Source organism: Theropithecus gelada, chromosome 17 (genome assembly GCF_003255815.1).
Source record: "Theropithecus gelada isolate Dixy chromosome 17, Tgel_1.0, whole genome shotgun sequence".
In the NCBI taxonomy this organism is placed as follows: domain Eukaryota; kingdom Metazoa; phylum Chordata; class Mammalia; order Primates; family Cercopithecidae; genus Theropithecus; species Theropithecus gelada.
The window spans coordinates 22,423,037-22,440,423 of record NC_037685.1 but is presented as its reverse complement, the minus strand read 5'-3'; positions in this window follow the sequence as shown (position 1 = coordinate 22,440,423).

Below are 17,387 nucleotides of genomic sequence, written 5' to 3'. Positions count from 1 at the left end.
CACATTTAAAGCAGTGTGTAGAGGGAAATTTATAACACTTAATGCCCACAAGAGAAAGCTGGAAAGATCTAAAATTGACACTCTAACATCACAATTAAAAGAACTAGAGAAGCAAGAGCAAACACATTCAAAAGCTAACCGAAGGCAAGAAATAACTAAGATCAGAGCAGAACTGAAGGAGATAGAGACACAAAAAACCCTCCAAAAAATCAATGAATCCAGGAGTTGGTTTTTTGAAAAGATCAACAAAATTGATAGACCACTAGCAAGACTAATAAAGAAGAAAAGAGAGAAGAATCAAATAGATGCAATAAAAAAGGATAAAGGGGATATCACCACCGACCCCACAGAAATACAAACTACCATCAGAGAATACTATAAACTAGAAAATCTAGAAGAAACGGATAATTTCCTGTACACTTACACTCTCCCAAGACTAAACCAGGAAGAAGTTGAATCCCGGAATAGACCAATAGCAGGGTCTGAAATTGAGGCAACAATTAATAGCCTACCAACCAAAAAAAGTCCAGGTCCAGATGGATTCACAGCTGAGTTCTACCAGAGGTACAAGGAGGAGCAGGTACCATTCCTTCTGAAACTATTCCAATCAGTAGAAAAAGAGGGAATCCTCCCTAACTCATTTTATGAGGCCAGCATCATCCTGATACCAAAGACTGGCACAGACACAACAAAAAAAGAGAATTTTAGACCAATATCCATGATGAACATTGATGCAAAAATCCTCAATAAAATACTGGCAAACCGAATCCAGTAGCACATTGAAAAGCTTATCCACCATGATCAAGTGGACTTCATCCCTGGGATGCAAGGCTGGTTCAACATACACAAATCAATAAATGTAATCCAGCATATAAACAGAACCAAAGACAAAAACCACATGATTATCTCAATAGATGCAGAAAAGGCCTTTGACAAAATTGAACAGCCCTTCATGCTAAAATCTCTCAATAAACAAGGTATGGATGGAACATAACTCAAAATAATAAGAGCTATTTATGACAAATCCACAGCCAATATCATACTAAATGGGCAAAAACTGGAAGCATTCCCTTTGAAAACTGGCACAAGACAGGGATGCCCTCTCTCACCACTCCTATTTAACATAGTGTTGGAAGATCTGGCTAGGGCAATCAGGCAAGAGAAAGAAATCAAGTGTATTCAGTTAGGAAAAGAAGAAGTCAAATTGTCCCTGTTTGCGGAAGACATGATTGTATATTTAGAAAACCCCATCATCTCAGCCCAAAATCTCCTTAAGCTGATAAGCAACTTCAGCAAAATCTCAGGATGCAAAATTAATATGCAAAAATCACAAGCATTCTTATACACCAGTAACAGATAAACAGAGAACCAAATCATGAATGAACTTCCATTCACAATTGCTTCAAAGAGAATAAAATACCTAGGAATCCAACTTACAAGGGATGTAAAGGACCTCTTCAAGGAGAACTACAAACCACTGCTCAGTGAAATAAAAGAGGACACAAACAAATGGAAGATCATACCATGCTCATGGATAGGAAGAATCAATATCATGAAAATGGCCATATTGCCTAAGGTAATTTATAGATTCAATGCCATCCCCATCAAGCTACCAATGAGTTTCTTCACAGAATTGGAAAAAACTGCTTTAAAGTTCATATGGAACCAAAAAAGAGCCTGCATCTCCAAGACAATCCTAAGTTAAAAGAACAAAGCTGGAGGCATCACACTACCTGACTTCAAACTATACTACAAGGCTACAGTAACCAAAACAGCATGTTTCTGGTACCAAAATAGAGATATAGACCAATGGAACAGAACAGAGTCCTCAGAAATAATACCACACATCTACAGCCATCTGATCTTTGACAAACCTGAGAAAAACAAGAAATGGGGAAAGGATTCCCTATTTAATAAATGGTGCTGGGAAAATTGGCTAGCCATAAGTAGAAAGCTGAAACTGGATCCTTTCCTTACTCCTTATATGAAAATTAATTCAAGATGGATTAGAGACTTAAATGTTAGACCTAATACCATAAAAACCCTAGAAGAAAACCTAGGTAATACCATTCAGGACATAGGTGTGGGCAAGGACTTCATGTCTAAAACACCAAAAGCAATGGCAACAAAAGCCAAAATTGACAAATGGGATCTAATTAAACTAAAGAGCTTCTGCACGGCAAAAGAAACTACCATCAGAGTGAACAAGCAACCTACAGAATGGGAGAAAATTTTTGCAATCTACTCATCTGACAAAGGGCTAATATCCAGAACCTCCAAAGAACTCAAACAAATTTACAAGAAAAAAACAACCCCATCCAAAAGTGGGCAAAGGATATGAATAGACATTTCTCAAAAGAGGACATGCATACAGCCAACAGACACATGAAAAAATGCTCGTCATCACTGGCCATCAGAGAAATGTAAATCAAAACCACAATGAGATACCATCTCACACCAGTTAGAATGGCAATCATTAAAAAGTCAGGAAACAGCAGGTGCTGGAGAGGATGTGGAGAAATAGGAACACTTTTACACTGTTGGTGGGATTGTAAACTAGTTCAACCATTATGAAAAACAGTATGGCAATTCCTCAAGGATCTAGAACTAAAAGTACCATATGACCCAGCCATCCCATTACTGGGTATATACCCAAAGGATTATAAATCATGCTGCTATAAAGACACATGCACACGTATGTTCGTTGCGGCACTATTCACAATAGCAAAGACTTGGAATCAACCCAAATGTCCATCAATGACAGACTGGATTAAGAAAATGTGGCACATATACACCATGGAATACTGTGCAACCATAAAAAAGGATGAGTTTGTGTCCTTTGTAGGGACATGGATGCAGCTGGAAACCATCATTCTCAGCAAACTATCGCAAGAACAGAAAGCCAAACACCGCATGTTCTCACTCATAGGTGGGAACTGAACAATGAGATCACTTGGACTCGGGAAGGTGAACATCACACACAGGGGCCTATTAGGGCAAGGGGAGAGAGGGGAGGGATTGCATTAGGAGTTTTACGTGATGTAAATGACGAGTTGATGGGTGCTGATGAGTTGATGGGTGCAGCACAGCAACATGGCACAAGTATACATATGTAACAAACCTGCACGTTGTGCATATGTACCCTAGAACTTAAAGTATAATAATTAAAAATAAATAAATAAAAGGAAAAAAAATTGGTCAGGTGCGGTGGTTCACACGTGTAATCCCAGCACTTTGGGAGGCCAAGGCGGGTGGATTACAATGTCAGGAGATTGAGACCATCCTGACTAACATGGTGAAACCCCGTCTCTACTAAAAATGCAATAATAAATAAATCAATAAATAATTAGCCAGGCGTGGTGGCGGGTGCCTATAGTCCCAGCTACTGGGGAGGCTAAGGCAGGAGAATGGTGTGAACTGGGGAGGCGGAGCTTGCAGTGAGCTGAGATCATACCACTGCACTCCAGCCTGGGCGACAGACCGAGACTCCATCTAGAAAAAAAAAAAAAGAAAAAGAAAATAGTCTGTAAGTCGATCATTTGGGCATATGGACTGCCCTATGAGCCTGAAATAGGTGCTCCCGATCTCTATGAGAGCCTGACATCCATCACTTTCTGGAATTGTCCACTTCTCCCTTCCATTTTGCTCTTGCTTCCTGGAAACATGGAAACCTTATAATGAAATAAAACAACTGGCTTCACCACAAACACAGCCCCTTCAATGGGCTTCTTTCTTTACTATTGTATCTTTGAGTTTTAGACATTTCAGCAACCCCCTAAATCATCTTAACATTTCCCCTAAGCTGGAAAAATAAAACATAAAACACTCCACTGGGGAGGAAAAAAAAAAAAAAGATCAGTGGTTGCTGCATTTGTGATGGAGGAGGGAACAGTGACAAGGCAGAACACAGAGGATGTTAGTACAGCGAAAATGCTAAATGGAAAATTTCAGAAATAAACAATTGATAAGTTTTAAATTGTGCACTGCTCTGAGTAGTGTGATGAAATCTCACACTGTTTCACTCTTTTCCTTCTTCATCTCAAGGGAATGAAGAGTGAGCATGGTATAAGGTAAGTTGAGAGGGAAAGAAAAACCACGTTCATGTAACTTTTATTATAGTACAGTTATAATTGTTCTATTTTTATGTTAGTTATTGTTAATCTTTTATTGTACCTAATTTATAAACTAAATTTTGTCATAGATATGTATGTATCCTAAAAGGTATAAGAGAAAACATGTGATACATAAAGTTCAGTACTATCCCCTTTTAGGCATCCATTGAGGGTCTTGCAGCATATCCCCTTTGGATAAGGGAGGCTGCTGTACCCTATAAACTAGTGTAACCATGAATATAGGTCTGTCTAATCACATGGAATGCACAACATTAAGAGTGAATTCTAATGTAAACTATGAAACTTTGGTTATGGTGTGTCAGCGTAGGCTCATCAATGTACCACTCTTCTGGGGGTGAGGGAGGGTTGGTAATGTGGAAAGCTGTGTAACTATTGTTATAGGAAGTATTCATATATGGGAAAACTCTGTACCACCTTCTTAATTTTGCTGTGAAGGTAAAACTGCTCTAAAAAACTATTTTAAAAAAAGAAAATGAAAAGCCAAATATATTGACCTTTGTTAGCCCACTTAAACAAACTTGGTGTTTTAAATCAATTTTTAAACACTTTCAAAAATAAACTTTAATAATAAACACTAATTTAATAAACTACATGAATTATGGGTTTAGGATAAAATCATTTGAGTTACATAGAACATACTTGTGTGCATGTGTCTGCGTATGTGTGTATAAAGAAGAAAATAAAAGCAGTATTTTGTGGCTTCTGAGAAAAGTTATCATTCTTTATAAAATGATTAAGAATTTTTTTCGGCCGGGCGCGGTGGCTCAAGCCTGTAATCCCAGCACTTTGGGAGGCCGAGACGGGTGGATCACGAGGTCAGGAGATCAAGACCATCCTGGCGAACACGGTGAAACCCCGTCTCTACTAAAAAATACAAAAAACTAGCCGGGCGAGATGGCGGGCGCCTGTAGTCCCAGCTACTCGGGAGGCTGAGGCAGGAGAATGGCGTGAACCCGGGAGGCGGAGCTTGCAGTGAGCTGAGATCTGGCCACTGCACTCCACCCTGGGGGGCGGAGCGAGGCTCCGTCTCCTCAAAAAAAAAAAAAAAAAAAAAAAAAAAAAAGAATTTTTTTCTGGGTTAGTTTATACATGAATATTGCACATTTTATCACTGAATATATTTCTTGTTTGCTTTCACAACCAGCGAGTTAACATGTAAATATCACCTCAACACTAAGAATTATAAATTAATGTGGGCTGTGAATGCTTTTTTCAAGATCTTTATTTTTCTTTTTTAGTCATATAGTCTTTTAACCCATAACTGCAGTTCTGGTTATTATGATTATTTTTTAATTGTATGCCTCTTTCTATGCCAGTGTATATCACTTTAGAGCTAAGTTATTTATGTGAAGGTGAGAGTAGGAGTGGTTTCCTTGGCCACAATGTTCTGTCTAAAACTCTTAACTATAAAGTGTACAGTATAGTATTAATATGTTCTTTCAAGTCGTTATACTTTATATTGGCATACATAAGAATACTTCCTGTTTCTTTCTTCTTCTAGGTTTAGAATCCCAGCTTCTTCTTTTGTCACAAATGTAAGACATTTTCAGGGTCCTTTCTCAGTATTTAATACATGAAGAAACCATTTACCTTGCCAGTTTTTCACTTCCTGGAATAGAAGAACTCTAGATGAATTTGCAAATGATAAACCTGCTTAGTCATCTAATGCAGACATCTGTATTCTTGGACCTGAACTAAGACGTATTTTTGGCTGTTCAAAAATTTTGCCAAAATGATGAGTAATTTGCTTTCTCATTCTTCTGTGATTATTTTCCTTTGGCAAAAGCAACTTCCTATTCTTTACCATTGAAAAAGTTGCCAGGAAAGGGTCTTAAAGTATAAACGAAATGATTAAATGGATGATGGCTTACATAGGGCCCATTTGTTAATGCATCATTGATCACCTTACCACAACATTTCATTAGACCCTGACATGAGATGCAACCTACAGTTTTAACCACCAAATGATCACAAGCACGTATTTGTTTGCCCTGTTGGCCTGGTAGAAAAGCCTGTTAATAAGGCAACATAACCTTGGGTCAGAAGCTTCAGAGACAGCCAGATATTTTTTTAAAGGAATCTACATAAAACATGAATTTGATAGTATTCACTGAACCGTTCTGTGACTTGAGTTCAATGATTGTGTTCCTTAGATTAGTTGTGCAACCTGGATGAGTTCAGAAATTAGCACCTGAAACTGGTCATTAGGTGAAGCTGTGTGCCATATGTCTTAATTTCCTCAAATCTGTTGCCTCCAAAACTTCAGCAGCTGAAATCCCAGACTCTGTACACTCTTTTTAAGTCCCAATATTCATTCAGTGGGTAGCTATGCAGAGACCTCCATCTCTTCCCCACTTGTTAGCAGCTGAAGTGTAGCTGTGAGACCTGGCTTCCAGCCAAAGGAGGAGGAGCTTATGGTTATCTTGAGAAGTAGTAGCAATTATATAGGAGCTGCATGTTGAGATTTAGAAAACTTCATTCGAATCAACTGATTAGGACACTGAGGTGAATAAACTATTTAATAAGAGAGATCCAACTTCTGAAACTTCTAGGAAGATAGAAATATCTGTGTTCTGAACAACTGCACTGCTCTGAGAGATATATGAATATTAAGAGAAGGGGGTATTATTACCTTCAGACAGCTGGAGTGCTTTTTCACAGTTAAGAAAGAGTGGTTCTTGTTTAATTGTATCTAATTCTGCTCAATTTCTATAGGTTGCACATGGTTGAAATGGTTACTTTTGTTTACTCAAGCAAATATGATCTGGTATAGAGAAATACCTACTCTTAAGGGGCGTGAACTGCAGCAGGGAAGTTCTGAGGGACAGTCCTATGGTTGACAAACACCAGAATCAGGGTTTACACTTAGGGCTGTCTGGCTCAAAACTTTATGCCCTTTCTATGTGTATATATATATATTTTTTTTTTCTGACATATTGTCATGCTAATGTATTCCCATGCCTAAAACCTGTAATTTTGACACATACATACTTCCAAACATTACAAAACTCTGTGAGACTCTAAGGCCAATTTGACAAGAGGATGCATTCTGGAATATTCTTCAAATAAGATATTGTTGCCTCTTTTGTGAAAAACTAAAGTAGAAGTGTGTATTTAGTGGTATTTAGTGTGTGTTTTACAGTGTGAAAATATTTAAGATATAAAATGGGCACCATTTATATTTCTAGACATGATGCAAATGGGGGTATTTTAATATTAAACCATTTGTCTCTGATACCATCTCTGGCATCAACTGAAAACTTCGAACCAATGGGATGAAAAGAGCTGGGGGCTAGGACAGTGGATCTTATTTCTGTAAGATTCTATTTAGAAAACTGTCCTAAAATAAGACACTGAATGTGACTCAGCACAGCTAGATCACGGAGTGGCGCAAGTGTATGTACAGCCTGTTATCATTGCTGCATTCACATATACAGAAAGAGAAACTTCACAAAGGTATTTGAAACTGAGGCCTGAAAGGAAGGGAGTGGTAGGTAATTCATTCTTTCATGATTCCTGCTTGATATATTCTTTCTCTCATTGTAGAGGTAGTTCCATAGAGACACATCGATATCTAACCAGGAGATTCTGGACTTTTAAGACTATACTGAATTTTTATGTGGCTTTTATCTTGTATCCCTTGAAAAGAGATTGCATGAATTTTATGTGGAGAAAAGAAATAACATATAAATGGTAGGATAGTGAAAATATGTTTTGCCCCACACTGTATTCCAGTCTATTGAAATTAAATATGGTCATGTTTTTTTATGACCATATTGAGGATTGCAGGTATGTTTCCTGTTGAACTAAGAAGTGGTCACATGACTTGCTTTGGTCAATTAAATGTGAGCACACATGATGTGTGCTTTTTATAAGCCAAGTTTACTTTTGCCAAGTTATTTTCTCTCTACCACAAGATCAGTCTGGACAAAATTGGGGCTTTTCTGTTAAACTAATATTCAGAATAAACACACAAAACAGAGACATTCTTGACCCTCAATAGACATGTAACTTGAGTGAGAAATAAACTTTAATTTCACAAGCCACTGCTGCAGTAGGGTCATTTGTTGCCACATAACTTAAGCTGAATGAAAGAAGAATGAAAGATTAGTAATAAGATTACCAAATATTTAAAAATAGTGTAAAAACTGCTAACTTATGTTTATAACATGGCCACAGAAGACAAATACTTCAATAAAATTCTTATTAGTAAATGAGAGATAATTTAGTTTTGGGTTTGTTCGTTATATATAGAAAGTATTGAATTGAGATTATTAGAAATAAAATCCATTTTTTGCAGCTAAAATTAGTAGCATTGCCTAATTGTATAACTAAATATATGTTTATTCTTAAAGCTGATTCATGCAGTTTAATAAACCCATGAAATATATAATACAGACAAGCACATTGTTAAAAAATGTTAGTTAATTCAATTTGCATATTATGTGATTTCAAGTAGGTTAATGTATATGTGAATGTATTTAGCTCATGATTACTTTAATATAACAGTTAACATATCTATAACCAATGCAATGCCATTACATTTTTTAAAGTGTTATATTCTAAAAATAACCTTATAAATTTTATTGCTATATGTGAAACCTGCATGTAGAATATAATTTTTCCATAAAAATAATGATGATAATAATAGTAACAATAAATGAGTGTAAAAATTTCTAAGAGCTTCCTCTATTGCAGCCAGTGTTCTGTGAGTCCCAAATGAAAAATCATGATTATCATTTTTTAACAAAAGGGAAACTGGGTCAGGAGATTACACAGAGTCTAAAAGACAGTGTAGAGATTTGGACTTAAGTAGTTTTATTCCAGGTCAATATTTCTTGACTATTCTCTCTCCCCACACATATGTAGAAAATTAATATAATTTTAGCTATGTGAGCGTATGCATACACATACACACATACATACATATAGCTAATCAATCTAATTTTAGCCTTCTAAAGGCAAGGATATTTTCTTAGCCAGAATTATTCATTCCCTGCATTCTCTAAGAAACAGATTCTAAATGAAAAGCTTATGTGCTAACACTTTTTTCAGGTGTTGCAAAACAGAGAATAAGAGGGAAAGGAAACAGGTAACTAAAGAAGGAACCGGGGAGTGCAAATAAGAAAATAATGCTACTGAGCTAGACATTGCTTTGCAATAATTCAGATCCGTTAGCCTAATCAGTTGAAACATCTCCTTAGAAAATGCATGAAATCATTTTGTGCAGGAATAATCTATCTTGAGAAAAAAGGATATAAAGTAATTTTCCAGTATCCCATTGGCCAGAGCCCCCTTTTTGGTCTTCTGTCTGACAGTCCCTGGATAAGCCAGAACTTCCATGGGTTCAGTCTGGTGAGACTATGAGCAAAGTGATCTCTCCTCAGTCAGTGGAAGAGATGCTGGTGACAACTAGCACTTTATATCCATGAAAATAGTGTAAGCTATTGTGAGGGCTCTTCAAGTCTGGAGTCAGAGCAAGTGGTGAAGGCCTGTATCGTCTTTTATGACCTAGCATGGAAAATCACGTAGCGTTATTTCCAACGCATTCTGTTTATAGAAGTAGTTACAAAGGCTCATCCACATTCAAAAATAGAGGACATAGATTCCGTTTTCTCAGTAAACTATGGCAGGGGCTGGAAAAGCATGTGCAATTGAAAATATTTTTGAAAATTAAATTTGCCAATGTCTTGTCAATTTTGTCCTACTATACCAGAATACCTGAGACTAGGTAATTCATTTAAAAGAAAGGTTTATTTCTTATACTTCTGGAGGGCTGTAAGTCCAAGGTCCATCTGGTAAGGACCACCTTGCTACATCATCCAATGGTGGAAAACAGAAGGAAGGGCAAGAGAACACCAGCAAGCGACAGGTGGCCGAACTCACTTTTATAACAAGCCCACTCTCATGATAACAAACCAACCTCTGCAGTAATGACATTAAACCACTAATGACAGCAGATCCCTGATAAATTAATTACCTTTTATTAGACCCACCTTCCATCACTGTTGCATTGGAGATTAAGTTCCCAATGCACAAACTTTGGAGAACACATTCACACTATATCAGTCACGTTGTCTTCTGACCACACCAAAAAAAAGAAAAAAATCATATTTCTCTTATTTGCAAAATACAACCATCATTGTTCCCAAACCCATCAAAGTCTTATCCTGTGATATCATTGGATTAGCCTAGAGGCTTGAGGATTTTTTATCTAAATCAGGTCCAGGTGCAGATGATTCTTTTCAGTCTAATATTATGATATCTCAGTGTTACTCTTTCAGTTACCAACCTTCTCATTCAGAAAACATGCAATATAACAAGACATGTATTTTTCCACATGCCTCCCAACATATGCTGTTGGATGAGGTATAGGATATCTGCCATAGGTACTTCCCAACATAAAGGAGAAATACAGCAGGAATACTATAGTCAGAGACTTGGCCATGACAATTCTAAAATCCAGTCAGACATATGCTGTCAGTTCCTTGATTACAGTATAGTGCTATGGAGAATTACAGGTTTGGAAATATTCTCCAAATTCTTGACTCAACCTTCTGGACCTCTCTTTTACCATCTCAGTTATTCTTTATTTTTATATAAAAGTTACCCCCAATTTGTAGTTCAGTATTTTCATCATCCTTCTTGTTGCCCACAGAAATATGAAAGTCCAAAAGCTTCTCCCCATTTTGTGCTGTCCTGGTCCTGTTAAGCCCAGCTACTACAGTTCATTCATTTGAAAGCTATTTGAGTTGTTTATGAATGAGTAAATAATCTGTAGAAGGAGTTAGCATTTTTTTCCTGTAAAGGTCAGAAAATAAATATTTCTCTTTTTGCAGCCATATGGTCTCTGACACAATTATTCAGCTCTGTGGTTGTAGCAGGAAAACATCCATAAACAGTATGTAAATGAAGGTATGTGGCAATGTGGGAATGAATTTTTACCTGCAGAAATAATTCGGTGAGCTTGATCTGGCCTTTTGTTTATAGTATGCTGATGCCTTCCTCCACCCCTAGCAATTATATTAGACGTAAGTCGTTTCCACTGATCTCTTTGAAATGAGTCCCTTCTTGTTTACATCCCTGTTAAACTACTGTAAGGCAATGTCCTTAAATCCAAAGGAACTTTATTATTTAAAAGAGAAGATTTGCAAAGAACAACCCTATGATTCTCAGAGGGCCTTTTGTCTGTTTGGAAGTCTTTTGTATGTGTAAAACAGTCTATAATCCACTGCCTTCAATATTTCTGAGTTCCTGGCTAAAGGATTTTGAATAATAACCTTGGTTTCATTTTTCTGTACCACCCAAATCAAGGGTAGGGAGCAAGGCCTTGGATTTGGTTTTGTATGAAAGTAATTTCTTAACTGTAGCATCATTCGCCTTTTTGAAAGGCAGGATTTGTGTAAGAGTTTACTTTTCTATCCTAGCAATTTTGATTTCCGTTGTATTTAATAGTTTTATCTTCATCATTCTTTTATTTCTTCGTATAGTTTGCTTTGAAAGCCAGTCAACATATTGTAAAAGTTTTGAGGCTACATTGAGAAGCTACAATGACAGTCTCAGCTAATGTCCCTACTGACAACACCAAATCCCTGGCCAAGTCATTAGATAATTCCAGTCTCTGGCCTTTGAGTCCTCCAGCTTTTGCGGAATACAGCAATGATAAGCCATCCCTACTGAGTTCTTCCTGAATTGCACATTCATTAGTAAAATAAATGTTTCTTTTAGTCATTAAATTTTGTTATTAACTTTTTAAGCTGCAATAGATAAGTAGACCAATATCTAACTTAAAATATTGGTGAAGATCTCCTCATATGAATTAATATTGACAAACTGTAAAAAAAATGGAGTTTCCTAAAACACAAATTCTTCAGGCAATTAATCCTTAAAACACAAAAAGTTACATCTTCTAAGAAAATTTGCTTCCATGTGGGAATGGGAATATTCTTTTATTAGCTTGCAGGAAATTGTGCATGATTCATTCACTCAGCAATGTAGTATCAACTGACTGAGAGATTTTAATAGTTTCTTGATTGTAATATATTGAGCACTATCATAGGCCCTAAACATTTTAAAGTTAACTTTGTGCTTTATAGATAATATGTTCCTAAATTTTGAAAGAGTTTCCTCCAATGGGTAATTCAGCTAGCTTATTATTTTTAACTGTTTAAACTTGTAGATCTGTAAATTGTTACTCTGTAGGCTAGTTATTTCTGAAACTGAAATAAACCCATGTCCTCTCCAAGGAAATGTTGTTACTCACAGAAAGAATATGTTAGAGTAAAATGATCCTCTAACCTTTGCCAAATTATATCAAGAAAACGATCTCCACTGATTTTTTTTTTAATATTTCAATGGTGGTTCATATTTTCCCTCTGACTTTCAAGATATTATACAAAGTAGAATTTACTTCCATTACTCAATTCAATTTAGAAACTAAAAAGAACAGAACCAGGAGTGAATCACAAATAGTGATTATTGAAGACAATTATAAAGCTCTTATCGTTTCCTAGGAATTGTTCTGAGTCCTTTATATCCATTTAGAATATTTAATCCTCAGCAGTTGCTTATGAGATAGGTTCACTCATGATCCCTATCTGATTGATGAGGAAATGGAGGTATAGATCTATCAAGAAACACAAAAGAGGTCATTTGACTAGGAAGTGGCAGAGCCAAAATTCAGACCACATTTTCACTGATTTGTGGGTCCATGATCTTATCACCTAAGCCTGCTTCAGTAATAATCCTTGTACCTGCATGTGATGTGGTTTGGCTGTGTCCCCATCCAAATCTCATCTTGAATTGTAGCGCTTACAATTCCCAGGTGTCGTGGGAGAGACCCAAGAGTAGGTAATTGAATCATGGGGGCAGGTCTTTCCTATGCTGTTCTTGTGATAGTGAATAAGTCTCATGAGATCTGTTGGTTTTATAAAGGGGAGTTTCCTTGCACAAATTCTCTCTTGTCTGATGCCATGTAAGATGTGCCTTTCCCATTTCGCCATGATCGTGAGTCCTCCCTAGCCACATGTAAGTGTGAGCCCATTAACCTTTTTCTTTATAAATGGGAATTCCAATATCTTGTCTGCAGTATAATATGGAAATTGAGGCTCACAGTGAAGCTTTCACAGCATTGAATGGTGAATCTCGCTTGTCAAACCAGTTTCTGGTTTAGCCGTGTCGTGTCTTCTTTTAACAAATTCTCAGATCTGAGATTATCATGTTGTTCTTTCTTTATTCAGATTATTGTTAAGCATTACTTTCCTTCTTCTTACAAAACAAACTTTATACTAACGTCACTTACTTGCACATGAACACTGCAGTTCATGAGCTTTTAAAAGAGAAAAGGTTCTCTTTATCACAAAAGTCTTGATGAATCACAAAATGCCTTTGGCATTTATTGTCAAAACTCATCTTTATGACACTTTGTCTTGTTTTCACTTGATTTTGAGAAAGAGGGGGCACCACGTGTTTGCTACTTAATGAGTTATAAATAATGTCATAAAAATCTCCTAGCTGTCTGCATATTTCATTAGTCAGATGATCATTAAGTGAGCTACACATTTTGTCATGCTACTGTTTTATTCAATGTTGGTTAAATAAGAAAATATTAACAATAATTTTTATGTATCATAAAATTATGTATTTGACAGCATACATGGAAAAGCCATGTGAAAATGTTTTGGCTGACAGCCATGGCTAATGTCCCTACTGACAGTTAGGCCCATCTTCCTGACCAAGAGTTGAGATGATTCCAGTTTCTGGCTATTCTGGTGGGGGCTGAAACAGAAAAGAGGAGAACTACAGAGAATGCTCTCATCTTCTTAGATAATATTTAAGTAATCATGAACAGACTGTGTAGAAATGTAGACATTTAAGCCCATTCTGGTGATATAAATGAGGGAAATGAAGAACATATTATTAGACAAAAGTCACTTCCACTGATCTCTTTGAAATGAGGCACTTCTTGTTTGCATCCCTGTCAAGATGTTGTAGGGCAATGTCCTTAAATCCAAAGGATGTCTATTATTTAAAAGAGATAATTTGCGAAGCACAGGCTTAAGATTTTTAGAAGCTTTTTTGTCTGTTTGCAGCAGTTCTCCTTTCTCTATGTGATGTGGTCTATGAGGCACTGCCTTAAAGAAATATTTCTGAGCTCTTGGCTAAAGATCGTACAGTAATAACTTTGGCTTCATATTTGTACCACCAAATAAAGGGGAGGAAACAGTGCCTTGGATTTCATTCTGTATAAAAGTGTTTTTAATGATAACATCATTTGCCTTTTCACAGGCAAGAATAAGAATTTACTTTTCCATCCTAGCAATTTTTGGCTCCCTTATATTTAATAGTTCTGTCTTTAACTTACCTTTATTTTATTAAATGTTTGCCTTCAAAACCCACTTAACATATTGTGAGAGAAATTTGAGGGTACACTGAGAATAAAAAAAATGGATTGGAATGTTGGTAGAAATATGAACATTAAAAGCTATTCCAAGGAGATTACGAATGGCAATGAAAAACATATTATTGGGAACGAGAGAAACAGTGACCTTTGTTATGAATTGGCAAATAACTTGACTGAATTGTGTTTATGTTGTAGCATTTTGTAGATGGCAGAACGTGTGAGGAATTAAATTCGATGTTTAGCTCAGGAAATTCTAAAATAAATGTTTCAGAAATGGCTTGGTGTCTTCTGACTGCTAATTGTAAAATGTGAGAAGAGAGAGATAAATTGAGGTAAATGGTCTCTATTTTAAGTTATTTGAGAAGTCTGGTATGAGGTGGTACTTTATTGTTGTTTTGATTTGCATTTCTCTAATGATTAAGGATATTGAGCATTTTTTTCATGTGTTTCTTGGCCACATAAATGTCTTTTATTGTGATGTGTTTCTCATGTTCTTTCCCATTTAATAGAGTTGTTTGACTTTGCTTGTTAATTGTTTAGATTTCTAAGAGATTTTGAATATTAGACCTTTGTTAAAGCACAGTTTACGAATATTTTCTCCCATTCTGTAAGTTGTCTGTTTATTATGCTGCTAGTTGCTCTTGCTGTGCAGAAACTCTGTAATGAGATAGCACTTGTCAAGTTCCGTTTGTTTTACAATTGCTTTGGAGTCTTAATACGTCATAAAATCATTGCTTGGGTCTACGTCCAAAATGGCATTTCCTAGGTTTTCTTACATGGTTTTTATACTTTTAGGTTTTACAGTTAAGTTTTTAATGCATTGTAAGTTGATTTTTGTATATTGTAAAAAGAAGAAGTCCAGGTTCAATCTTCTGTATACATCTAACCCATTATCCCAGCATCATTTATTGAATAGAAAGCCTGTTACTCATTGCTTGGTACTGTCACCTCTGTAAATGATCAGATGGTTGTAGGTGTGTGACTTTATTTCTGGATTGTCTAACCAGTTTCATTGGTCTACATGTATGTTTTTGTACCAGTACCATGCTGTTTTGGTTATTATAGCGTTGTATTAGAGTTTGAAGTAGATTTGTGTGATGACTAGCTTTTTGCTTTCTACTTACGATTGTATTGACTCTTTGGGATCTTTTGTTATTCCAAATGAATTTTGGAATTGTCTTTTCCTAATTTTGTGAAAATATCATTGGTAGTTTGATAGCAATAACATTAAATCTGTAAACTGCCTTGGGCAATATAACCATTTTAACAATATTGATTCTTCCTCCTCATGGGCATGGAATACTTTTTCATTTGCTTGTGTTGTCTCTGATTGTTTTTTTATTGTTATTAGTGTTTTCTAACTCTTATTGTGGATATATGTCACTTCCCTGGCCAGGCATGTTCCTAGCTGTTTTATTCTTTTTGTGACTATAGGGAATGGAATTGTGTTTTATTTGGCTCTCAACTTGGATGTTGTTAACGTATATACATGGTATTGATTTTTGTACGTTGATTTTGTAGAGTGAAGCTTTGCCGAAGTTTTTTTTTTCTTTTCTTTTCTTTTCTTTTCTTTTTTTTATTAGATCTGGGAGTCTTTGTGAAGAGACTATGTGGTTTTCAGGTGTAAAATCATATTGTCTGCAAATAGAGGTAGTTAGACTTTCTTTTTATTTGGATGCCTTCTATTTCTTTCTCTTTACAGATTGCTCTGGCTAGGATTTCCAGTACTATGTTGAATAGGAATGATGAGAGTGAGCATACTTCTCTTGTTTCAGCTCTCAAAGGAATGCTTCCAGCTTTTGGTCGTTCAGTATGATGTTGGTTGTGGGTGTGTCATAGATGGCTCTTATTATTTTTAGGTACATTCCTTTAATGCTTCATTTGTTATGGATTTTTAACATAAAAGGGTATTAAATTATATTTAAAGTATTTTTTGTGTCCATTGAGATAATCGTGTTGGTTGTGTTTTTAGTTCTCTTTATGTGATAAATCACATTTCTTGATTTGTGTATGTTGCACCTACCTTGCATCCCAAGAATAAAGACTACTTGATTGTAATGGATTACATTTTTGATGGGCTGCTGGATTTGGTGTGCTAGACTTTCTTTGAGAATTTTTGCATCTATATTCATCAAGGATATTGGCCCGAATTTTTTTTTTTTTTTTCCCACTGTGTCTCAGGCAGGTTTTGGTATTTGAAAGATACTGGCCTCAAATGATTAGGAATACCTACTCCTCAATTTTTTGGAATAGCTTCAGTAGAATAGGTACCAGTTCTTCTTTATACATCTGGTTGAATTCAGCTGTGAATCCCTGTGGTCCAGAGCTTTTTCTGGTTGGTTTGTTTTTAAATTACTGATTCAGTTTTGGAATTCATTATTGGTCTGTTCAGGATTTCAATTTATTTCCTGGTTCAATCTAATATATATATAAACAATATATATTAATATCTAATATATATTGATATTAATCTAATCTATTACATAATATATATTAATATCTAATATATATTATATATCTAATATATATGAGGCTAGAGTACAGTGATGAGATGTCGGTTCACTGCAACCTCTGCCTCCTGGTTCAAGTGATTCTTATGCCTCAGTCTCCCGAATAGCTGGAATTACAGGCTTGCACCATCACACTCAGCTAATTTTTATTATTTTCAGTAGAGATGGAGTTTCACCATGTTTCCCAGGCTGGTCTTGAACTCCTGACCTCAACTGATCCACCCATCTTGGCCTCCTAAAGTGCAGGGATTGCAGGCATGAGCCGTAAAGCCTGGTGCAATCTACTTCTATGTTCTTAAAGGACAATTTTGCTGTACAAAATAGTCTTAGTTGGCAGGACTT